The sequence below is a fragment of the Adiantum capillus-veneris genome, chromosome 25 (genome assembly GCF_014529385.1).
Source record: "Adiantum capillus-veneris isolate H3 chromosome 25, ASM1452938v2, whole genome shotgun sequence".
NCBI classification, from domain to species: domain Eukaryota; kingdom Viridiplantae; phylum Streptophyta; class Polypodiopsida; order Polypodiales; family Pteridaceae; genus Adiantum; species Adiantum capillus-veneris.
In genome coordinates this window covers 62,042,674-62,067,774 of record NC_140955.1, presented here as the reverse complement: position 1 = coordinate 62,067,774, position 25,101 = coordinate 62,042,674, and the positions used below count along the sequence as shown (strand labels likewise).

The window sequence follows — 25,101 nt, the reverse complement described above, 5'->3', positions numbered from 1 at the left end:
GAGAAAGGAGCGGCTTTTTCCAAAGCTTAGCGTGAGGTATTATGGCCCTTTCCAGACAAAAGAAAAGATAAATGATGTCTACTTTAGATTGAAGCTGCCCAATACTTGGAAGATTCACAATGCCTTTCATGTGAGTCTATTGAAGCCTTTTAAAGGCGATGTGCCCGATGATGGGGAGCCAGATGAGCAACCCGAAGTAGAGGAAAGCGAGGGGATACTCGTTTCAGAACAGATTTTGGCACAGGATAGAAAGATAAAAGGTAAAGCGATTAGGCGGTTCTTGGTTAAATTCAAGAATTCGGTTTAGCATAGTCTACTCCGATAGAACCCCGACTTCAGCGAGGGTGAATCTAGTGCAGCGGGTTTGCACAAGAGGGGAGTCTCTCCGCTCCTTTGTCAACGGATTACCCCTATTTTGAATAGTCACTGATGTCCCCTTTGGGTTTCAAGGATACTAAAGGACTGAGTAGTATTCTGCTATATGACTTAATAACACGAATTTCCGAAAATAAAAATGATTGATTTGTACTTGACTTGTTTGAGTGCACGAATTGAAAGACGAAATGACTGCAACATTTCGGTCTCATAAATCTCTATAGACATGATTGCAATAAGGATTACTTAATCGGGCATTCATGAGGTCCTGAATGGATCTAGGTGCGATTAGTAAATACGTTGCCGATTGGTCATGGTATGAGATTTGGAATGAATTTGTCTGTGATTTGTCATGTGATGTCCGATGATGTGACTGTCGTTTTGTACAAGTGCTAGATGTGTTGTGTTTAGTGTGTCGGTACTAATAGTCAGTGTCACAAGGCGGGCACCACGTGCCAATAGAAAAGAACAGACTGAACAAACTTTTAGCACTTCAATAACAACTGAACTGAAAGAGAGAGAGACGACACGCGACACGGAGTGGCGGAATTCCACCCCAGAGAGTATTGGCCCCAAACCTTGGCGCCCCTTTCGGTATTTCTTTATATTGCATCATCAAAGTACAAGCCGGTACTCCAGACTCTGCACCTTCTCCAGGAAGCATGCCAGAGAATGAGCCCTAGCCTCATATTTAAAGGCCCTTGGCCTAAAAAGCAGTTATAGTAAAAAGCTTTTAAAACTCAAAAGCTTTTGGTCCAAAAGCAAAGCCAAAAGCTGCCAGCATAAATCACGGAAATCCGTACAGCCTGCCACGTCATCAGCCAGCGCAAAACGCGGAAATCTGCCCTTAGGGTTAGTGTTAGGGTTTCTGCAGTTTTAGGGTTTCTGGCAGCAGAATTAGGGTTTACAGGTTTTAGGGTTAGGGTTTCCAGAATTAGGGTTTCAGCAGTTAGGGTTTCTGGCAGAAATTAGGGTTTGCAGGTTTTAGGGTTAGGGTTTCCAGAATTAGGGTTTCAGCAGTTAGGGTTTTGGGCAGAAATTAGGGTTAGGGTTTTTGCTCGACACTTCTTGTGTTACTTGTTCTTCTTAGGGTTTAGGCCCCTCGGCCGGTAGCTCCGTTCTTCAGTAGTCGACACGTCAGCAGTTTGTTACATCTCCCCTTCTTGATAGAGAGTAATCGTCCTCGATTACAGCATATCTGCAAAACAACTCAAGTTAGCTCAAAAATTTCCGAGGGACAATCAGTTTGCTTTTTTATTAAGGAGTTAGCTTCTCCTTTCTGCTCTTTTGATCAAGGAGTTAGCTTCTCCTTTCGGCTGTTTTGATAAAGGAGTTAGCTTCTCCTTTCGTCCAGATCGGAACTCTTGATATTCCGGCGTAGTAAAATTAACCATCACACCCAGACCGCACTGATCTTCCATGGGTGTCTTGATGCACTAAAGTTACATACCCAAGCAATCTCATCCAATTAGGAATATTCAGTAGTTGGCATATCACAATGCAACACAAATGCTCACATATGCATGTTACAAGACATAGAAACATTAAGCCGCCGATGAACACTCCCCTCGCAAATAACCATCCAAGTCCGGGCCATGAGCTGTTCAACGACTCCCTCATCACTCCTCCCGCAAATAACCTAAAAAGGTCCGACCAATGAGATATAGAGGCCTTTTACAACCAAACGCCCCCAAGACCGCAGCCTACGTCGTTTGGAGGTGCTGAGAGTAAGACTTCTTAATACTCCTCCCGCATAACCATCCAGGTCCGGGCCATGAGTAACAACAACAATACTCTCCCCGTAAATAACCACAAGGGTCCGGGCCATGAGTAAAAACAACACTTTTCAATCATTCAATACTCCCCCCGCAAATAACCACAAGGGTCCGGGCCATGAGTAAAAACAACACTTTTCAATCATTCAATACTCCCCCCGCAAATAACCACAAGGGTCCGGGCCATGAGTATGAACAAGCATTCTCAGACATCATTTCTCACTTCTCCACCCGGGAGTTAAATTACCAATCATCGAAACCAGTATCAAACCAGAGTCAAACAATTCAAATCGGCACCAAAACAGGTTCAAAACAGATAGCATCCATTTCAAACAAATTCCAAACAGGATCACCAAACAAGTTCTCAAACAGATTTGTAACTTAAAAAAAAGCTATCTCCACATCAGACGAGCTCGAAAAGTCGACCGACTTTCCATCTTGGAACCTGCACAAAAAATTAGGGTTAGGTTCATTCCGTAAGGTCGTATCCGAGCACAGCATGGTCCATCAGCTCTTGGACAGACAGTGTTTTCGTTGGCGGCGATGGTAGTCCCAAGATAGCAATCGCACTGGATCTCGAAGGTCATCTGCTTTTGAAGAGACATCTACTGTAAGATGTCGAGAAATTTCGAGTTATAATTTGCTAGGGTTTCCATGGCAAGCATTTCAGGATACCCCACTCTGCCACAAGTTGCACTCCGAAGGAAGATGTCAGAATCCATATAACTTCAGGCAAAAATTTTCTTGAAAGCTTGCCAAGTACTTGGAGTATGCTGCTTGGTTGCTGTAGACATCAACATCTGCATGACACTGCTTCTGAGAAAAAAAACATTGACTTGAAACAAATCTGGATCCTTCTCTTGCAAGTGATCTTAATTGTCTTATGCCCTGTAAGACAATGCGGTGAAGACGGGAGCGCGCCCGATGCGCGATGAAGTAAGGGTGGGAGTGGCTAATAAGTTCGTGTTGGAGGGCGAAGATCCCTCAAATAAAATCTGTTTTCTCTTTTGTAGGACTGGTATGCTTTTAGAAAATCACACGACTGATGCTTTGATACCTCTGTCACAAGGCGAGCACCACGTGCCAATAGAAAAGAACAGACTGAACAAACTTTTAGCACTTCAATAACAACTGAACTGAAAGAGAGAGAGACGACACGCGACACGGAGTGGCGGAATTCCACCCGAGAGAGTATTGGCCCCAAACCTTGGCGCCCCTTTCGGTATTTCTTTATATTGCATCATCAAAGTACAAGCCGGTACTCTAGACTCTACACCTTCTCCAGGAAGCATCCCAGAGAATGAGCCCTAGCCTCATATTTAAAGGCCCTTGGCCTAAAAAGCAGTTATAGTAAAAAGCTTTTAAAACTCAAAAGCTTTTGGTCCAAAAACAAAGCCAAAAGCTGCCAGCGTAAATCATAGAAATCCGTACAGCCTGCCACGTCATCAGCCAACGCAAAACGCGGAAATCTGCCCTTAGGGTTAGGGTTAGGGTTTCTGCAGTTTTAGGGTTTCTGGCTGAAGAATTAGGGTTTGCAGGTTTTAGGGTTAGGGTTTCCAGAATTAGGGTTTCAACAGTTAGGGTTTAGAAATTAGGGTTTGTAGGTTTTAGGGTTAGGGTTTCCAAAATTAGGGTTTCAGCAGTTAGGGTTTTGGGCAGAAATTAGGGTTAGGGTTTCTGCTCGACACTTCTTCTGTTACTTGTTCTTCTTAGGGTTTAGGCCCCTCGGCCAGTAGCTCCGTTCTTCAGTAGGTCGACACGTCAACAGTTTGTTACAGTCAGTGTCTACTAAGATAGTTTATGGCCTCTGTTTGTTTTTGTCACGTGACACATCCAACCGTATGTGTCTGTGGACAAGCTACAGCATGACCAGGGTTCAGTTCAGTCAAGTTAGTCTAGAATAGGAAGTGATCTGGCACTTTTGTGAGTCTGTTTGCAGACCGTGCATGTCTAGACACTTAGATTAGATGCATATTCTCTGGTTGCACATAGCGTGACCATCAGATTCCACTCAGATCCCATCAGTAGCATTTTTACAGTGCATAGACCTATTTTCCCTATTTTTGACATTTTTCACCTATTATTTTTAAGTGACTTTTGTTGGAAAGTAGGTAGGGCAATTTTGCTAAGATAATATATAAGTAAACCAAAGCTAGCACTTTCTGGCAGAATAGGCAGCAGGAGCACCTTGCTCAATAGGCAACTTCTCAGCAGAACCCCACAGAGGCCTAGCGTTTTGTAAGAGACTGCAACACCTAGCGTTTTTGTTTATGCATCATCCTGGCGACAGAACCCCATCAGATCAGCCTAGCGTTTTGCATTGCAAACCACCGCCAGCAGCTGAAGACAGATCAGCCCTAGCGTTTTTGCATCTGCATCACACTTCAACGTTTTGCAGATTCATTGCAACGGAACCACATTAAGCACTAGCATTTTCAGTTTTCAGCAGTGAGACTCCGCAGTAGAACCCCCGAACCTCGTAGATCTCACCTTCCCGCAGCAGATCCTCGCCGCACGGTCAGTTTCCGCGAAGTTTGCAGTTTCAGCCCGGAAAATGCAGATTTCAGCATCTGCATTTTCAGCGCGTTGTCGTTGCATCGTCGTCATCGACATCGTCACCGACATAGAATCAGAATTCAGGAGATAAAGATTTGCAGATTTCAGCCATTAGCATTTCCAGATTTTAGCACGTCTCGTCCTCGTCCTCATCGTCGTCGACATCGTCGGCAAGTCCAAGCATTGTAGAGATTTGCGCAATCATAAGTAGACCGCTCTTGCCATAGAGAGTGGGGCCTTCGGAGGAGGGTTTTACGTCTCTGGTATCGTATTCTCTTCTCTCTCTGTCACAAGGCGGGCACCACGTGCCAATAGAAAAGAGCAGACTGAACAGACTTTTAGCACTTCAATAACAATTGAACTGAAAGAGAGAGACGACACGCGACACGGAGTGGCGGAATTCCACCCCAGAGAGTATTGGCCCCAAACCTTGGCGCCCCTTTCGGTATTTCTTTATATTGCATCATCAAAGTACAAGTCGGTACTCTAAACTATGCACCTTCTCCCGGAAGCATGCCAGAGAATGAGCCCTAGCCTCATATTTAAAGGCCCTTGGCCTAAAAAGCAGTTTACATGAAAAGCTTTCAAACTCAAAAGCTTTTGGTCCAAAAAGCAGTTTACATGAAAAGCTTTCAAACTCAAAAGCTTCTGGCCAAAAAGCAATGCCAAAAGCTGCCAGCGTAAATCAGGGAAATCCGTACAGCCTGCCACGTCATCGTGCCAATGCAATTTTCGAAAATCAGCCGTTGCAGTTTTAGGGTTAGGGTTTCCAGAATTAGGGTTTGCAGGTTTTAGGTTTAGGGTTTTCAGAATTAGGGTTTGCAGGTTTTAGGGTTAGGGTTTTCAGAATTATGGTTTCTGGCAAAAATTAGGGTTAGGGTTTTCTGCTCTTGGGCAACCACATCATCACTTTGTGACACTTCTTCTGTTACTTGTTCTTCTTAGGTTTAGGCCCCTCGGCCGGCATCTGTAAGTTGGCTCCATTCTTTAGGCTTTGACACGTCAGCAGTTTGTTATATCTCCCCTTCTTGAAAGAGAGTAATCGTCCGCGATTACAGCATATCTGCAAAACAACTCAAGTTAGCCAAAAATTTCCGAGGGACATTCCGAGGGACAATCAGTTTGCTCTTTTTATTAAGGAGTTAGCTTCTCCTTTCTGCTCTTTTGATCAAGGAGTTAGCTTCTCCTTTCGGCTGTTTTGATCAAGGAGTTAGCTTCTCCTTTCTGCTCTTTTGATCAAGGAGTTAGCTTCTCCTTTCGTCCAGATCAGAACTCTTGATATTCCTGTGTAGTAAAATTAGCCATCACACCCAGACCGTATTGATCTTCCACGGGTGTCTTGATGCACTAAAATTACATACCCAGGCAATCTCATCCAATTAGGAATATTCAGTAATTGACACATCACAATGCAACACAAATGCTCACATATGCATGTTACAAGACACAACAAACAGTGCCGTTGAGAACTCCCCCGAGACAAACGGTTTGCGGTATGAAGCTACTCAACGACTACCTCGTCACTCCTCCTGCAAATAACCTAAAAAGGTCCGGGCCATGAGCTTAGAGGACTGTACAACCAAATGCTCCCCAGACCGCAGTCTGCGTCGCTTGGAGGTTCAAGCATACAACCAAACGCTCCCCAGGCATCGGCCTGCGTCGTTCGGAGGTTTTCTAGCATACAACGAAACGCTCGCCAGGCATTGGCCTGCGTCGTTCCGAGGTTCAAACAATACCAAAACAATATTTCTCACTTCTCCATCCGGGAGTAAAAATCACCACTCAATGAAACCAGTATTGAAACCAGAGTCAAACATTTCAAATCGGCACCAAAACAGGTTCAAAACAGATACCATCCATTTGAAACAGATTCCAAACAGGATCACCAAACAAGATCAAACAGAACTCAAACTTAAAAAGCAATCTCGACATCAGTCGAGCTCGAAAAGTCGACTGACTTTCCATCTTGAAACCTGCACCAAAAATTAGGGTTAGGTTCCTTCCATGAGGTCGTAGTTGAGCACAGCATGGTTCATCATCTCTTGGACAAACAGTGTTTCTTTAGCGGCGATGGTAGTCCCAAGAGATAGCAATCACACCGAACCTCCAAGGTCATCTGATCGTGAAGAGACGTCTATTGGGAGATGTCAAGAAACTTCAAGTTATAATCTGCTAGGGTTTCCATGGCAAGCATTTCAGGATACCCCACTCTGCCAGAAGTTGCACTCCGAAGGAAGATGTCAGAAACCATATAACTTCGGGCAAAAATTTTGTTGAAAGCTTGCCAAGTACTTGGAGTATGCCTGCTTGGTAGCTGTAGACATCAACATCTGCATGGCACTGCTTATGAGGAAAAAAAAACAGTGACTTGAAACAAATCTGGATCCTTCTCTTGCAAGTGATCTTAATTGGCTTATGTCCTGTAAGACACTGCGGTGAAGACGGGAGCGCGCCCGATGCGCGATGAAGTAAGGGTGGGAGTGGCTAATAAATCTGGGTTGGAGGCCGAAGATACCTCAAATAAAATTCCAAAAGCTCTGTCTGCTCTTTTGTAGGACCGATATGCTTTCAGAAAAGCACACGCCTGAAGCTCCGATACCACTGTCAGAAGGCGGGCACCACGTGCCAATAGAAAAGAGTAGACTGAACAGACTTTTAGCACTTCAATAACAACTGAACTGAAAGAGAGAGACGACACGCGACACGGAGTGGTGGAGTTCCACCCCAGAGAGTATTGGGCCCAAACCTTGGCGCCCCTTTCGGTATTTCTTTATATTGCATCATCAAAGTACAAGCCGGTACTCTAGACTCTGCACCTTCTCCCGGAAGCGTGCCAGAGAATGATCCCTAGCCTCATATTTAAAGGCCCTTGGCCTAAAAAGCAGTTTACATGAAAAGCTTTCCAACTCAAAAGCTTCTGGCCAAAAAGGTGTTCTGTATCACTCACCACAAGAACTACAGAATTATATTTTGCTTGTTGCGGTCGCACGTAACCCAAGGTCTCTTGGGCGTGTCGATTCCTAATCGTGTTTTTGAAGAGTGACAGGAAACCCAAGAAAGAAGGGCTTGTCCAGCCTCCCCTTGTGCCTCTTTTCACTCATTGAGAGCGGATCGTGCACTTAGCGGCCGGCCACTCTACGTGAGGTGGGAAAAAGCAACCTTGGTGTGAGCGCAAGGCCGCCAAGGGGTGCGCCCGCGGAAAAGAGCAGAACTCGGATGAAGAGAAGATCCTTCTCTAACACAGATTGCAAACTGAAGAAGGACCTCAAGACCCGCAAGAACCTCAAGAACCCAAGAACCAAGACCCCCAAGAACCCAAGTTCCTCGTGAACTTAAGAACCCAAGACCACAAGAACCCACAAGAACCCAAGACTTCAGTGGATGGTCATCACTCAAAGCGGAATGGATACTTCGCTTGGAGTTGATGAGCATGAGAGAGGCGAAGAAGAATTTTCCCCACCAGGAGGTTTTTCCAACCCTCCCCCTTCCCCATCTACGCCAAGGATTGCACTAACTCCTATGAAGGAGTTGACGCAGTTGTTTCTGGACAGGAAGTTAGAACACGAAGAAAGAAGGGTAGCCATAGATCGTGACTACGAAGAAAGAGTGGCAGCCATAGAGCGTAAGTATGACTTGGAAGCCAAAGTAAGAAAAACAGAAAGAGAAGCAGAAAGAAAGGCAGACTTGGAGCATGAGCGTGAGCAAGCGCGCTTGGCGGCCGAACAGAGTGCCCAACACATGGAAGAGATGTTGCAACTTTTTTCTATTGTGCAGGCGCAGTTTGCACAGAATCAGGAAAAGGAGACTCTCTTAGTCTCTTCTTCTCCAAAGCATGACACAGGATTTGCATGATGATAAGCATGATGAGTTGAATGATAATGATAAGCATGATGATTTGAATGACAATGACAAGCATGATGATTTGCATGATCAAGATGTGATTTCTCACAAGCATGATGATTTGCATGATGATCAAGATGTGATTTCTCACAAGCATGATGATTTGCAGGAAGATGATGTGGTTGTTCACAAGGATGATGGTTTAGTTAATGCTTTTTCTAGCGAAGCTAACCTCATTGCAGATTCGATCAATCACAAAGAACCGATCTGGCTCTCGAGTCGAGGTCCAAAGATCCCCCTCAGAAAGAACCCCCTCAAGAAGAACCGATCTTGGCCCTCGAGCCTAGGTCCAAAGCCCCCCCCCCGAGGAAGTACTGTGTGTTCGCATGATTAGTCAGCACGCATTGTTCGAGTGTTTCATTCGTGATCGTTTCCTGTATTTTAATTAGCGTCTTTATGTGATCCCTTTCCACATGCATGTCATATTGTACGTGAACACGATTCACTCATGACCACGGATGTATGCAGATTTCTCATGAAATGATGAAATGTTTGCATTCAAGGAATTCACATTCCATGTCTCTTCCTTGGCACGACACAATCGTAGAAAGAGCAAAAGAAAGATTGGGCATCAAGCATAGGCATTTCCATTGTGTTTTGCCACAGCCGATTGATTTAAATCGGAAAGTCAAGATTCGATCCATTGTTTGCGTGTAACAGACTTGGACACTCCAAGTCAAGAATCAACCGCGACAGCACCAATAACCACTTCAAAACAATTTACAGATCACAATAGATTTGCATTGGCCTAGCGGAGTTCCGTGCCTAGAGATATTGGCCTCAAAGACTGACGCCCCTTTTGGTATTTCTTTTTATATTAATCAGATCAAAGTACAAGAGAGTGGCTAGGGTTTCACTCTCAGACTCTGCGTCCAGATGCTCTGAGAAGTGAAGCCCTCACCACTTATTTAAAGATACAAGGGATGCCCAAAAGCAGAGCCCCAAAAGCTTTTAAAATAAAAAGCATCAGTTCTCTCTCTCTCTTAGAGTCTTTTCTCTTTTTTCATAAAAAAAAAGCAAAATTCGCGTCGCTCATCATTTTCAAAATTTTTTTTTCTTTTCAGCCTCCGCGATTTCCGAAAATTAGGATTTCTGGCAGAAATTAGGGTTTGCAAGAATTTTAGGGTTTTTGGCAGAAATTAGGGTTTTTGTTGTCCGCCACGTCATCACTTTGTGACATACCCCCCTCTTGAAAGCATCGTAATCGACCGCGATTACGCCTGCAAAACCGACAAAAGCCATAAACCGTCTTAGCAGACACTGACTGTTAGTACCTACGTACTAGGAACACACATCTAGCACATGTACAAAATCGACAGTCACATCACCCAACATCACAGGACATCACCAGACATCACATGACATTCAACATTCATTCGGATCTTAGACCATGATTTATCGGCAATGTAGCTAGCAATCACATCTAGGTCCAATCGGGACCTCATCGATGTCCGATTGACTAACCCCTATTGCAACCATGTCTATTCGAGATCAATCAGACCAAAATGCTGCAGTCATTTCGTCTATCAGTTCCTGCACTCACAAGAAGTCAAGAACAAATCAGTATCATTATCAGGAATTCCATTTCATAAAGTCATCCAACAGAATACTGTCAGCTCTCAGTATCCCTGAATCTCAAAGAGACATCAGTGACTTTAGTATCAAAATCGAGGCATCTGTTGACAAAGGAGTGGAGTAACTCCCCTCTTGTGCATCCCACTGCACCAGATCTCCGGCCAAGCTGAATTCTGGGTTCCGTTTGGAGTAGACTATGCTAAACCAAAGCATCAAGGTAAAGTTTCACAATCCGAGGAGTATCTGCTAGGTCCTCCTCCTCCATCCACTTCGCATCAAATGCAGGAAAGTTCTTGAATTTAACCAAGAACCGCCTTCGGACTTTACCTTTCTTCGTATCCGTATGTGCCAAAATCTGTTCAAGAACAAGGGTCTCCTCGTTTTCTTCCACTGCGGGTTGCTCATCAGGCTCCCCATCATCAGGCACATCACCCTTAACAGGGTTCAAGAGACTCACATGCAATGCATTGTGAATCCTCCAAGTATCTGGCAGTTTCAATCGGAAGGAGACATCATTTATCTTTTCAGTGATCTGGAAAGGTCCGTAGTATCGCATACTAAGCTTTGGAAAAAGCCTCTCCTTTCCCTTTTTCTTTCGTAGGCGTGGCTTCTCAAAACGTAAGAGCACCCAATCATCCTCCTTCAATTTCAAGTCGCGACGATGGCGATCCGCTGCCTTTTTCTGTCGTTCTTGAGACTCCTGCAAAGTCTCGCGAACCTTGGCAAAAGCCGTATCCAAATCTCGCGAATATTCATCCGCTTCAAATATCTAATCTTTCGTGCTCAAGAAGGATGGAACCTTCGCACCACTTTCAACAATCTCACATGGCGTCTTCCCCGTCGAAGAGTGTATCGTGTTACTGTAGGCAAATTTCACCAAAGATAGGTTCTTTTCCCATTGAGTCTTCTGATTCGAGATACAAGACTTCAATAAATCTAAAATCACTGAATTGGCAATCTCAGATTGCCCATCAGTCTGCAAGTGGAATGCTGACGAGAACTGCAACCGTGTGCCAATGTTCTCCCAAATTGCCTTCCAAAACAAACTCATAAATATGGGGTCTTTGTCGGAGACAATCGTCTCAGACGTACCATGTAATCGGAAAATCATCGTGATCATTTTGTGTTCTTGGGAGATCAAAAATGAAATCCATTTCAATACTTTCCCAGGGATGGGTGGGTATGGGTAAAGGCTGTAACAATCCCTGTGCCTTATGCCTGTCAAACTTGACCTTCTGGCATACCAAGCAACTGCACACAAACTCTTCCATATCCTTTTTGAGTCTCGGCCCAAAGAAGTATCTCTCTACCCCCTTCATGGTGGTAGCAATGACGCGGTGACCCGTAAAAGGTGGACAGTGGCATTCAGTCATAACCTTATCCCTCAACGGCTGTGTAACGCACAACATAGTCTTTCTCATCAAGTAGCCTTCCCGAAGGAAGTATCGAGCTACTGTCTCCCCATCTCGTATCCGTGTGAAAAATATCTGCAAAATCTGTATCTGTGGCATACCGATCGACCATATCCTCGAAGCTCCTATGATGTATCGCGGAAATAGCTAGAACCAACGGTTTCTGAGGCAAAGCATCTGTCACCACATTCTTCTGTCCCTGCACATGGACAATCTGGAAGTGAAACTGTGACAAGATGTTCACCCACCGCATCTGCTTTTCCGAAAGTTGCTTCTGTGACAAGTAGCGCAAACTGTGATGGTCTGTAAAGACAGTAAAATCCGCTCCGAGTAGGTAGTGCCGCCACTGAGTAAGAGCATGGATCACTGCCGAAAGATCTTTCTCATATATCTGTGCTGTCATCTCCGGCCTAGAGAACAATCGGCTCTCGTAAGCAATACATGGCCTTCTTGCATCAAGACCGCACCCAGACTACGACCACAAGCATCACAAAATACTTCAAATGACTTCTGCAAGTCCGGCAAAGTCAAATCTGGTCCTGTAGTCAATTTCTCTTTCAATGTCCGAAAGGCAGTCACCTCTGTGGGTCCCCACGAAAAAGGTACTCCTTTCTATGTCAAGGTATGCAAAGGGGAAGCAACCTCTGCAAACTTTCGTATGAACCGCCTGTAGTACGAACACAGTCCCAAGCAGCTTCTAACTTCATGGACATTACTCAAATCGGGCCAATCACGGATAGTCTCTATCTTGGCCGGGTCCATTTGCACTCTTGCTGTTGCTGACACAATGTGTCCCAAAAAGTGTATCTCTGGTAGGAAAAATTCACTTTTCTTTGCATTAATCACTAATGTGTGATCGTGTAATGCCTGAAAGACATGAAGCAGATGATCTCTGTGTTCTGCCTCATTCTTGGAGAAAACAATGATGTCGTCAAAGAAAGTGCCAACAAATAGCCTATATTCTCGAAAAATCCTATCCATTATCCGGTTAAATGTCGCTGGAGCATTGGTTAAGCCAAAAGGCATCACCAAAAACTCAAATAACCCAAAAGTCGTCCGAAAAGCTGTCTTGTAGACATCTCCTGGTGCTATCCTGATCTGATGATATCCACTCTTCAAGTCAATCATGCTAAAGCACGAGGATCCCTGTAACTTGTCGAGTATATGATCGATCCTAGGAATCGGAAATCTGTTCTTGATGGTGATTTCATTGAGAGTGCTATAATCGATGCACATTCTCCAAGATCCGTCTTTCTTCAAAACCAACAACACTGGAGAGCAATACGGTGAAGTACTAGGTTGGACAAAACCCTTTTTCCAAGAGGTCTTTCACTGGGTTCATAATCTTTTCATTCTGTACTCGGCTCACACGGTAAGGTGGCCAATTCGGTGGCATGCTTCTAGGTATCAGATCAATGGTATGATCTTCAGGCCCTCTGAAAAGCAATCGGCATGAGTGTGGAGAAAAATCTTGGCGTTCTTTTGATCAGGTCAAAACATATTCAACCTTTATCCATCGTTCAGTTCTCTCCCAAAAGAATGAGTAAGAAACTGAAGTTCATCAAGTACAATCTCAAAGCCCTTCATTTATCAAAGTCGCTTTCTCGGCCCGGTAGTCAACCACGGCGTAGTTCTTGTGGTACCAAGGGATCCTGAGTAGAACGTCACTCGCGTGCCCTGAACACCCCTGTCATTGCAAACAAAGTTTGCCAATGCTCGGTGTAATGGCAACATCCTATCCGGGTGCCAGTCGAACTACCTCCGCCTGTGGCATCAGTCTGTCGGGCGTAATTCCAAATCGAGCCGCCAATTCCAAGTGAAAAGAAATTGGCCTTGGCTCCTTCAAAAAAGCTTCCTGATCCTTCACTTTGCCCCAAAAGCGGCAAAGTTTGTACTTTCATTCATTAGATTCGGTGCAGGTCCCACGCCATGTGGTACCAGTTCTGCTTTTCTATCTGCCTTTTCTGCCACATTCCTCAGCTGCTCTCGAACTCTCAAGCCTGTCGTCGTCTTTATCATTCTGTTCTTTCTGTGCCTTTTTAGGGCACTTCGCGGAGATATGTCCATGTTCTCCGCATCCAAAGCACTTCCCCTCTCTGATGAAGTGAGCTCTCTCCTCAGGAGTAAGCTTGGGTCATGCATCCTTTTTCTCTGGGTTGCTCTTTTTCTTTCTACTTTCATTCCCAGAAGTCTGTTCGGCTCGTTGTGTCATGGCCTTATCTCTGGGGTAGGTCAAACTGCCAGAGTGAATGGCAAAGCCCCGCTTCGCATGACTCATCAACTCCTGAATAGAAGCTGACTTCTGTTCCAAGCAGTGATCTCGGATCTCTGTAGGTAGACCCAAGGTAAACCGCTTAATCTGTTCTCTGAACGAGATCTTCTTGAATGAAGAGGCGGGTAGAAAAGAGCTCCAGAATCTTTCACAGTAAGAATTCACTGTATCGCTCTTGGTCATCCGGAGATGGTTCCAAGCAGCTCGTATATCTCGCTCAAACTCTTGAGTCAACCAAGAAGAAATAAAAAGCCTCTTGAATTTCAGCCATGTAACTGGCACAGTCTTGCTTAATAGAAGCGTGGACCACCAAGTGTGAGCATTCCCCTTAAAATAAGAGGCAGCTCTCCGAATCTTTGAGTGCTCTGAATAGCGTCCTCCCGCGAAAGCGATGTCAAACTGTTGTATAAAAGACAAAGCCTTCGAAGTATCTGAGTATCCAGAAAAAGTATCAAACTTGATCGAGTGGCCACCTTCCTTAAACTCTTGGACTTTCTTGCTTTTATCTTCGAGAAAGTCATACTGGTTGGCTTTGTAAAAATTCTTCTTGTTCGCATAAAAGTTTCCGTTGTCAGAGTCTGAACTGTCCGTAGACGAGTCCTCTGTAGAAGTGTCACTCACTGGGCGAGACTTAGACTTCCTTGCCTTTTTCTTGCCCTTTCCGAAGCGTTGTTTCTTGCTTCGCTTTTTTTTTTTTTCCTGTCTTCTTCGCTCAAGTCTGAAGAGCTAAAAGAACTGTCAGAAGAAGAAGAAGAAGAAGAACTGGGTAGGCCTTCAAACTTGACGCGCTTCTTCAGTTTCTTTGCCTTGTCGAATGTCGACCGACAACCCAAATATCCCGGGAAGTCAGTGCCTTTCTTCTGCTTTTTGCCGTGCTTTTTGCCTTTCTTTTGCACGTCAAAAAGCTGAGCAATCCGTGCATCAACCACGTTCTCCAGTTCCTTCTCCGTATATTTCATGGAGGCAGAAGGTTTCTTGAGAGCGGGTTTCGGGAGTGGTGTTGTGGTTCTTTGCCACTCCATCTGTACCTCTTCCAAAGAGGTCTGGTTCATATATTTTGCCATCTTCCGGTCCTTGGCAAAATTGAGCATCATCTTTGTTGCATCGCCAATCAATTGACGATGCTCCATCTCTCTTTGCTCCGCCTGAGTAGGCCGAGGCGGGCCATACTCTCTGTCTGAATCTTCGTTGTGATCCCAGCCCGCATCTCTAGATGCAGAGGGAGTCGACTGATCATTGCCTGAAGCCATAGGTGCCGCGGAAAAAAAAATTCGGGGATCGGATTTTCCGTAGAAGAGAAATTGGCCGTGCTCTGATACCACTGTAACAGACTTGGACACTCCAAGTCAAGAATAAACCGCGACAGCACCAAATAACCACTTCAAAACAATTTACAGATCACAATAGATTTGCACTGGCCCGGCGGAGTTCCGTGCCTAGAGATATTGGCCTCAAAGATTGACGCCCCTTTCGGTATTTCTTTTTATATTAATCAGATCAAAGTACAAGAGAGTGGCTAGGGTTTCACTCTTAGACTCTGCGTCCAGATGCTCTGAGAAGTGAAGCCCTCACCACTTATTTAAAGATACAAGGGATGCCCAAAAGCAAAGCCCCAAAAGCTTTTAAAATAAAAAGCATCAGTTCTCTCTCTCTCTTAGAGAGTCTTTTCTCTTTTTTAATAAAAAAAAAGCAAAATTCTTATCGCTCATCATTTTCAAATTTTTTTTTTCAGCCTCTGCGATTTTCGGAAATTAGGGTTTTTGGCAAAAATTAGGGTTTGCAGGAATTTTAGGGTTTCTGGCAGAAATTAGGGTTTCTGCTGTCCGCCACGTCATCACTTTGTGACATTGCGTGTGTTTGATGAATGGTTTGGCACTTCGTCACTTCGTTCATCTCCATTGCATGCACAGTTTTTTCGAAGGAATAGTATTTTTCGAGTCACTTTACATGGAATGGGTATGTTCATGTTTTTGTGTTGGAAGTGGTTTTAGGAATTTTCAGCCTCGAAGATTCTTGAAGAAGGTAGACGCATGACTATAGACGAAGTTGAAGCATTGAAGGAGTTACAAATGACTTTGTGTCGCTTTCGACGCGGCCCAAAGAACCAAGTGTTGCAGACCTTTATGAAGTTCAAGTATCACACGACCCACACATCAAAGTGGGCCGGTGAAGAGTCCCTTCCAGAATTCTGGATGCTATTGGCGATCTCCCTTGACGCCATACAGCTCGGTATCAGTACCTCCCTTTTGAAAAGGAGGGGATGTCATGTGACACATCCAACCCTAATGTGTCCGTGGACAAGCTACAGCATGACCAGGGTTCAGTTCAGTCAAGTCAGTCTAGAATAGAAAGTGATCTGGCACTTTTTTGAGTCTGTTCGCAGACCGTGCATATCCAGACACTTAGATTAGATGTATATCCTCTGGTTGTACACAGCATGACCATCAGATTCCAGTCAGAACGCATCAGTTGCATTTTTACAGTGCATAGATCTATTTTCTCTATTTTTGACATTTTTCACTTATTATTTTTAAGTGACTTTTGTTGGAAAGTAGGTAGGGCAAATTTTGCTAAGATAATATATAAGTAAACCAAAGCTAGCATTTTCTGGCAGAATAGGTAGCAGGCGCACCTTGCTGAACAGGCAACTTCTCAGCAGAACCCCAAAGAGGCCTAGCGTTTTGCAAGAGATTGTAAGTTGCAACACCTAGCGTTTTTGGACCAGAGCAGTTAGCGTTTTGCTTATGCATCATCCTGGCGACAGAACCCCATCAGGTTAGCCTAGCGTTTTGCATTGCAAACCACCGGCAACAGCAGAAGACAAAGATCAGCTCTAGCATTTTTGCATCTGCATCACACTTCAGCGTTTTGCAGATTATCGCGACGGAACCACATTAAGCACCAGTTTTTTCAGTTTTCAGCAGTCAGACTCCGCAGTAGAACCCCGGAACGTCGCAGATCTCACCTTCCCGTAGCAGATCCTTGCTGCACGATCAGTTTTCGCGAAGTTTGCAGTTTCAGCCCGGAAACCCAGATTTCAGCATCTGCATTTTCAGCACGTCGTCGTCGCATCGTCGTCATCGACATCGTCACCGACATAGAGTCAGAATTCAGCTGATAAAGATTTGTAGATTTCAGCCATTAGCATTTCCAAATTTCAGCCCGTCTCATCGTCGTCGACATCGTCGGCAAGTCTAAGCATTGTAGAGATTTGCGCAATCATAAGTAGACCGCTCTCGCCATAGAGAGTGGGGTCTTCGGAGGAGGGTTTTACAACGTCTCTGGTGTTGTATTCTCTTCTCTCTCTATCTCTCAGTCTCATGCACGTCATTCACAGTGTTCACCACTTTGTTTGTGTCCATTGCACTCTCTCACTAAAGGAACGGAAGGCTCTCCCTTCCGTAGGTAAAAGGAATCCTTGAGCACAGTTCGGAGCACTCATCTTGAGCAAAGTTCAACATTCATTCTGCTGCACCTTACAGTTTTGCAGGCGTAATCGAAAGCGATAACAATTTTTTCAAGAGGGAGGTATGTCACAAACTGGTAACGTGGCAGGTCCCAGGACACAGACACACCTTGCTGACATGCAGTTCCTTGAAATGCGCCGATAGGCTGACGTGGCAAGTTGTACGGACAATACAGACTTCCGCAAATTGCATTGATTGTTGACGTGACAGATTTTCGCAGAACGTGTTGGTCGAAAGACCAGAGTCAATGGATGGAGGCTCAAAAGGTACTTCTTAAGATTTGATCTCGACTTCATGCTAGATATTCTAGAAGAGGGAGAACCCTCCAACTCCGCTGCTATAGAAATAGAAGCAAAGCTAGAAGCATGAATGCCTCTTGCCAGAAGGGAGGGCTAATGACAGCTAGTTTTTGAAACTGCCGCCACAAGAACCAACTCCAATTTAGGAGGAAGCATAATTCAAGGAAAACGATTAGAAAAACATTTTTAACATGCGCCACCACCCTTCCATGCTCGCATGCAGTGGGCCGCCTCTCAGCTTGGCCAAACTCGTGCATTATCACAGAGGACAAGCTCTCTCTCCCTTGATTTAGCTTTCACCCATTATTAGTCGTCTATTCTACCTGTACTTTCAAGACACAACAAAGGGGAAAGGGATACAGGCTGCTAGATTTCACCTGTATGAGAAGACCGACACCAGATTGGCCCCTAACTTAGGCGCCCCTTTCGGTATTTCTTTATTGCTTAAAAGAGGGAATAAACGCTGTGGTTCCCTACAAGCTGCCCCGCACAAGCTTGGCTGAATTTCAACTGTTCCGGCCCGATTTCGGCAGCATAACTGTACTAGGACCCTTCACAGTCAGTATTCCCACGCATTGAATGACTTTCACGACGCATACAGGCACTTTGCAAAACGTGGCGAGAATCTGCAGCACGCTGAATTCTCTGTTTTCAGCCCCAAAAATGCACCAGATCACTTGTACAGCGGTCCCCTCGCGTCCCCGAACCTCCTGGGGGTATTAGGGACCGTTTAGGGCCAAAACCCTAAACCTGCAAAAATACACAGCAGGCTGTAATTTACTGTTTCGGGCTCCGTTTCGCGTGCTGGTCACATCCGTAGCAAGTCCTCGAGCTCCCGCTCCTGTAGGAATACTTGCCCTTTGAATCGGACGAGATTTCTGGCGTGAAACCTCTCCGAATTCACCTGTACTTGCGGGGGATTAGCCGCTAGATAATCCAGTACCTTTGCAAGAGGCTCTTGCCTCGGCAATCGTGCATGAACCCACACAACTGTACATTGGTCAATTGAAAAGCCCACTAGTGGGGCATAACATACTGCCATAGGGGAGAGAGAGGGTAGTGTGTAGCATGCAGGGCATCACTCCTGGCACCGCACTGTACATAGGAGGGAAAGCAAGCACTCCATAGCTCTTAACCTGTGACAAAAATCTGCAAACGAGCCCTTCTCCTCTCTAAAATCAGTACCCCCTTCTCTTGCATGAGGAAAGTGCACCAGAAGGTGCCACTTGGCACATTTATAAGCATTTTCCCGTTTCGGGGTTGCCGCCTAAAAATCTCCCAACCGGTTGCCCAGTTGACTTTACGGCAGAGTAAGAAAATGTTCCCCTTGTCATTCCGGAGGTAATGACGCAAGCACATTTTCAGGTCCCAAAATAGCAGTTCCCTAAATTTTAGGAGATGCTGCCATTGTATCTCTCTAGGTCATCTGACCCCCTTTGTACACTGCAGCCACACCCAAAACTAAAATGTAGCCTCTGTAGCAAAGGATTCCACTTTGGCTAGTTAATGACCCCACTTTGGCTAACCATAGTCTTTGTCCAACCTTAGTGCTCTCTTGCCCTCAGGCCTGGACTCCCTCTGGACAGTTCCACACTAGCTATGCAATGCAGGGCAGTTAGATTTCCCGAGGGGTGTTTCCAAAAAGTGAAAGTAAATAGAAAATAAGAAAGAAATCAACAAAAAGGATAGATAGTAGTCACACGCTGGTGACATACCCCCTCTTGAAATCTCAAACGTCCTCGTTTGCATCAATGTCGTACATGCTCACAGTCAACACTGATGTATTCAACACCTGTCGACACATGTACGACACATACATGCTCATTGTCAACCCTCGTGTATTCAACACCTCGTCGACACATGTATTGCCTGCGTGTGAACCCTGTCCCAATGACAGTGGTAGCTTCGCACTCTGCCATTGCTTTGAGTCACTAACTTTCCAATGACAAAATGGTAGCCACACATTTTGCCACTGTCTTATAGTACACGTTGGGCCCAGTAACACTTTCGAGCATACCCAAACCGACAGTTTAAGAATGCAGTTTACACATGTACCCTTTAATAGAAGCAATTATTGTATCCTTGACAAACTGACAAGAAATACTCACTTCTATAGCACTAAGCACACTTTTGGACATTCCATAAGAGCAATTGCCAAACTGACAATCTGTACAGCTCTAACATTCATGTAACAGGTATTTCATTTGAGCTCACTTTAAATACCATGTACATCATTTGTTTCAGAAGTCATTGTCACACTGACAATCCATGTAGCTTTGAAACTCAAGGGGTCAAGGTAGGTTGCAGATCGAAGGCTTCAAGGTAAAGTGCTAACACAGTTGGTGACTCTGCAAGTTCACCTTCTTCCATCCACTTAGCATCCATTGGTGGATAGTTTCTGAACTTTACCAAATAATGCCTAGCAACCTTGCCTTTCACTTTTCTTTCTTTATGTGCCAAAATCTGTTCGGGGACCAAGATCTCGTTGAGTTCCTCGACTTCCGGCTGATCTTCAGCTGGCATATCTTTTGGCACATCACCCACATAGGGTCTGAGAAGACTCACATGAAACGCATTGTGAATCTTCCAACTGTCAGGCAATTTCAGCCTATATGCAACATCACTGATTATGTCGCACACTTGAAAAGGCCCATAGTAACGCATGCTAAGCTTTGGAAACAGTCTTTCCTTGCCCTTCATCTTCTTTAACCTTGCCTTTTCAAAGCGTAAAAGCACCCAATCACCAAGTGAATATACCACTTCACGACGGTGACGATCAGCTGCTTTCTTTTGCTTTGCCTGAGTCTTTTCTAAGGCCACTTTGACTTTCTTGTACATTTTATCCATGTCCTGAACATACTTATCTGCTTCAAATATCTTGTTCTTTGTATGCAGTATGGGAGGAACTTTCTTGCCACCTTCAACTATCTCAAAAGGTGCCTTGCCAGTTGATGAATGCACTGTATTATTGTATGCATACTCCACCAATGGCAAATATTGCTCCCACTTTCCTTTATGCTCTGACACATAGCACTTCAACAGATCTAGGACAGTAGAATTTGCCTCTTCTGACTGCCCATCTGTTTGAGGATGAAATGACGAAGAGAATTTGAGCGTTGTGCCCATATTCTCAAACAAGCCTCTCCAGAACAAACTTGTCATGCGTGGATCACGGTCGCTAACAATCGACTGTGGCATGCCATGATACTTGAAAATATTGCTCATAAAGAAGCGTGCCATCTGATCTGGCTTTATCTTCTTCCTGACAGGAATAAAATGAGCCTGCTTGCTGAATCTGCAAATGATGGTGCAAATACCATCATTTCCTGTCTGCGTTCTCGGAAGATCAAAGATAAAATCCATAGCAATACTTTCCCATGGTTTATCTGGAATAGGTAGTGGTTGCAATAACCTTGATGCCTTTTGCCTGTCAAACTTGACCTTCTGGCAAATTAGGCATTCTCGCACAAAGGCATCCACATCTCTTCTCAATGTAGGCCAATAGAAGAATGTCTCAACCGCTTTAACTGTAGCATCGATACCACGATGCCCTGCATACGGTGGGACATGACTCTCTTCCATAACTTTGCGTCGCAATGGCTTTGTGACACACAATCTGCCATGCATCATCATGAACCCATCTTTGAGAAGATAGTGTTCATGACGTTGTCCATCCATTGGTTGCTCGAAGACCCTTGCAAAATCTTCATCATTTGCATACTGTTCTCTCATATCATCAAGTTCATGATGGTAAGGAATTGACACAGCTGAAATTTGTGGCTTCCTTGACAAGGCATCAGCCACAACGTTCTTCTTGCCTTCCACATGCACAATCTGAAAATGGAACATGGACAAGATATTTGCCCATCGCATATGCTTCTCAGATAACTTTGTCTATGTCAAGAAGTATCGCAAGGTCTGATGGTCCGTTTGGACAACGAAATCTGCACCTAGCAAGTAGTGTTTCCAACTTAAGAGCGCATGAATCACAGCCAGTAACTCTTTCTCATAGACTTGCATGGTCATCTCTGGCTCTTGCAAAATTCTGCTCTCATAGGCTACTACCTTGCCATCTTGCATTAGCACTGCACCAATGCTACTACCACAGGCATCACACTGGACCACAAATGACTTCCTAAGATCTGGCAACACAATGATTGGATCTGAAGTCATCTTTTCCTTTAAGAGATTAAAAGCTGAAATCTCTTTTTGTGTCCATCTAAAGGTGACTGCCTTCTTTTGAAGAGCATGTAAAGGTGAAGCAATCTCAGCGAAATTTCGGATAAACCTTCTGTAATAGGAGCATAGTCCCAAGAAACTTCGGACATCGTGCACCGTCTTCAAATCTGGCCATGACTTGATCGCTTCAACTTTAGCAGGATCCATTCTGACACCATCCTTTGAGACAATGTGTCCGAGAAAATGAATCTCTTCCAGAAAAAATTCACTTTCCTTTGCATTGATGAGCAACCTATGACTGCGTAGCTCTTCGAACACAATGTCCAAGTGATGCCTATGCTCCTCTTCATTCTTTGAGTAGACTATCATGTCATCAAAGAATGTACCAACAAACTGCTGGTGTGGACGGAAAATTCTGTCCATCATCCTATTGAATGTAGCAGGAGCATTTGTGAGACCAAAGGGCATCACTAAAAATTCATAAAGGCCAAACGTTGTTCTAAAAGCAGTCTTGTGCACATCCTCTGATCTAATGCGGATCTGATGGTACCCACTCTTTAGATCTATCCTGCTAAACATAGCTGCTCCTTCTAATTTGTCTAGAATATCATCAATTCTAGGTATAGGGAACCTATTCTTGATGGTATTCTTGTTCAGTGCATGGTAGTCGATGCACATACGCCATGAGCCATCCTTTTTCTGCACCAACAACACTGGAGAACAGAATGGAGATGAACTGGGCTGAATCAGCCCCTTTTCTAACAGCTTCTGTACTTGGCCCATTATCTCTTTCTGCTGAGCCGCACTAACCCTGTACGGAGGCTTATTTGGTGGGCTAATGCCTGGCACCAAATCTATCGCATGGTCCTCGGGTCTCTTTGGCGGTAATTGAGACGGTAATGAATCGGAAAAACAGTCACTAATACTGTTGTAAAAACATTGACCTTTCTTTATCTAGCATAGATAAATTTGATTCATCACAATCTGACACTTCACGTGCAAAAACCAAGTACGCAGAAAGATGCTTTTTCATTACAGAAGTAATAGCAGAAGCTGATACAGTGGGAATAGACTCCCCTTTAAGCTTTACATCCAGAATGTGAGTCTTTCCCCTGCTCTTTACAGTGATCTTTTTGTTGTAGGCATCCATGATTCCCTGTACACGAAATAACCAAGGAATACCTAACAACACATCACATCCGTCCAGTGGCATGATGTAAAATTCTTCAATATCTACATAGGACTGGATATGTAGACGCAACTTTCCAATGATGGGTGTCACAGCTTCTGTATGGCCAGGACATGCCAAACCTGCCTCTGCTGTATACCCCATCTCTTCAGGTCTGATTCCCAACTTTGAAGCCAATTCTGGGGAAATGAAGTTGGCTTTGGCACCTGGATCAAAGAAGATAAGCACTGTTTGATCCCTGACCTTTCCCCATGCTCTGCAAAGCTCACTTGCATCTGAATTTGGCTTGTCGCCCACCATATCTGGCAGTAGACCAGCCATGGGCTTCTTTCCTTTCCTGTCCTCCTTGTCTTCAGAATCAGCTGGCCTTTTCTTTGTAGGACAGTTGTAAGCAATGTGGCCAGGCTGCTCACAGATAAAGCATTTGTTCTCTGACCTCAGGACCTTCTTTTGCTCTTCCGACTTGCGAGGAAAACGTCTTTTCCATTTCTTCGCTGGTCCCTTTTCTGATTCAGCCGTAGCTTTGTCTTTCCCTGCGTTGGCCGGCTCCTGAGTCACTTTAGGAACCTCCTTGGAAACATACTTCTTCGCTGAATTTTTCTTGGCTGATCCTTCCTTGACGCTAGTATTAAATTCACAATCTTCTCCCTTGAGCAAACCATTGCCAGTGTTTGCTACCTCGATGAGCTGCGTCAAAGTAGTGACTTTGGTCTTCGTACAGTACTTTCTCAATCCTTTGGGTAGGCCACAACAGTATTTTTCAATCTGTTCTGTCAATGGCACAAACTTATAGGAAGTTACTAGAAGTAGAGCTTTCCAAAACTTCCGATTATAGTCATCCAGATTTCTGCAAGTGACAGCATTAAGCTGGTGCCATTCTGTCATGACATCCGCTTCAAAGTCATTAGATAACCATGCTGCTGCAAAAATCTGCTTGAAGTAAATCCATGTGGACGGAGCTTGCCCTCGAAGCAATAAAGTTGTTCACCATTGTCCCGCATTCCCTGTCAAGAAAGTGGCTGCCTTGCGGACCTTTGAAGCCTCTGTAAAGTTTCCCCCTGCATAGGCCTTGTCAAACTGCTGGAGGAATGAGAGAGCCTTCTTCCTGTCATCAAACCCTATAAAGGTCGTGAATGTCACACCTTTACCACCTTCTTTGTACGGAGTTGGCCTCTCCAGCGGCGTTAAGTTGTCATATGGAAGTGACTGAAACATGGGAACACTGTTAGGGTTCATTTGTGTTTCCTGACCGCAATTAAGTTGACCTGGAAATGCCATATTTGGCTGCTGATTTGTAATTCCAGCCATACCAAAATTTGCCGGTGGCATCCCAAATTGGCCCTGAGTGCTTTGAAACCCTGGTAGCATGCCCGTGACACCATACATGGGGTTAGGCATCATTGTTTGAGCACCCCCAAACACTGTTCCTGGCGTGTAAAACTGATTTCCAGGTGCATGACCAGCCATGCTTTGGAATACCGATCCACCTCCAAAATAGCCAAGGTGTATTGAAGGTGGTGGGAAGACCTGTTGCATAGCCTGTAGGTTGCTTCCCTGCCCATTAGAACCAGCTATAGGCTGCTGAAAAGTGGCTGGCTGAACTGGTACAGCTTGAAAGACTGGCATCTCAGCCACCTGTTCTTGCCCCTTAGGCATAGGTTGTGGAGACTGCATGTTCTCCGTCAAGTGTACAGGTGTTTCCATTGACTGTGCAGTATGAATCACCTGTGCTCGAGCCTTAACAGGCTTTTGAATATGATCCAGTGACCCAACTTGCTGAGACGGAAGAGGAGGTTGCAGAAAGGCCAAAAACCTCGGATTCTGCATTACTTGTGTGAACATAGCCACAGCAGTAGCCAACTGGGTCCTGAATATATCATCATCCGTCTGTGGTGGTCTTGAAGACTCACCCACTTCATGTGTCTGTTGACCCTGTGAAGAGGAAACCTCTTCAGTCACATTATCTCGTCTGTCAGCCATAATTGCAATTCCCTGTGTCTAGTCTATGATCCCCTGTGTCTTCAAAGCCAAACTGACCAAGGCTCACTTCTATAGGAAAAAGTGATTTAATCCCGTCGATGGAACCATGAAACCGGCCCGTT

General features: G+C 44.8%; 1 protein-coding gene across 2 annotated transcripts in view; it reads left to right on the top strand.

The window, feature by feature from the left end:
* The window catches only part of LOC147424980 (uncharacterized), a 48,198-nt gene that overhangs the window by 9,057 nt on the left and 14,040 nt on the right, over nt 1–25,101 (top strand). The window lies entirely within an intron of this gene.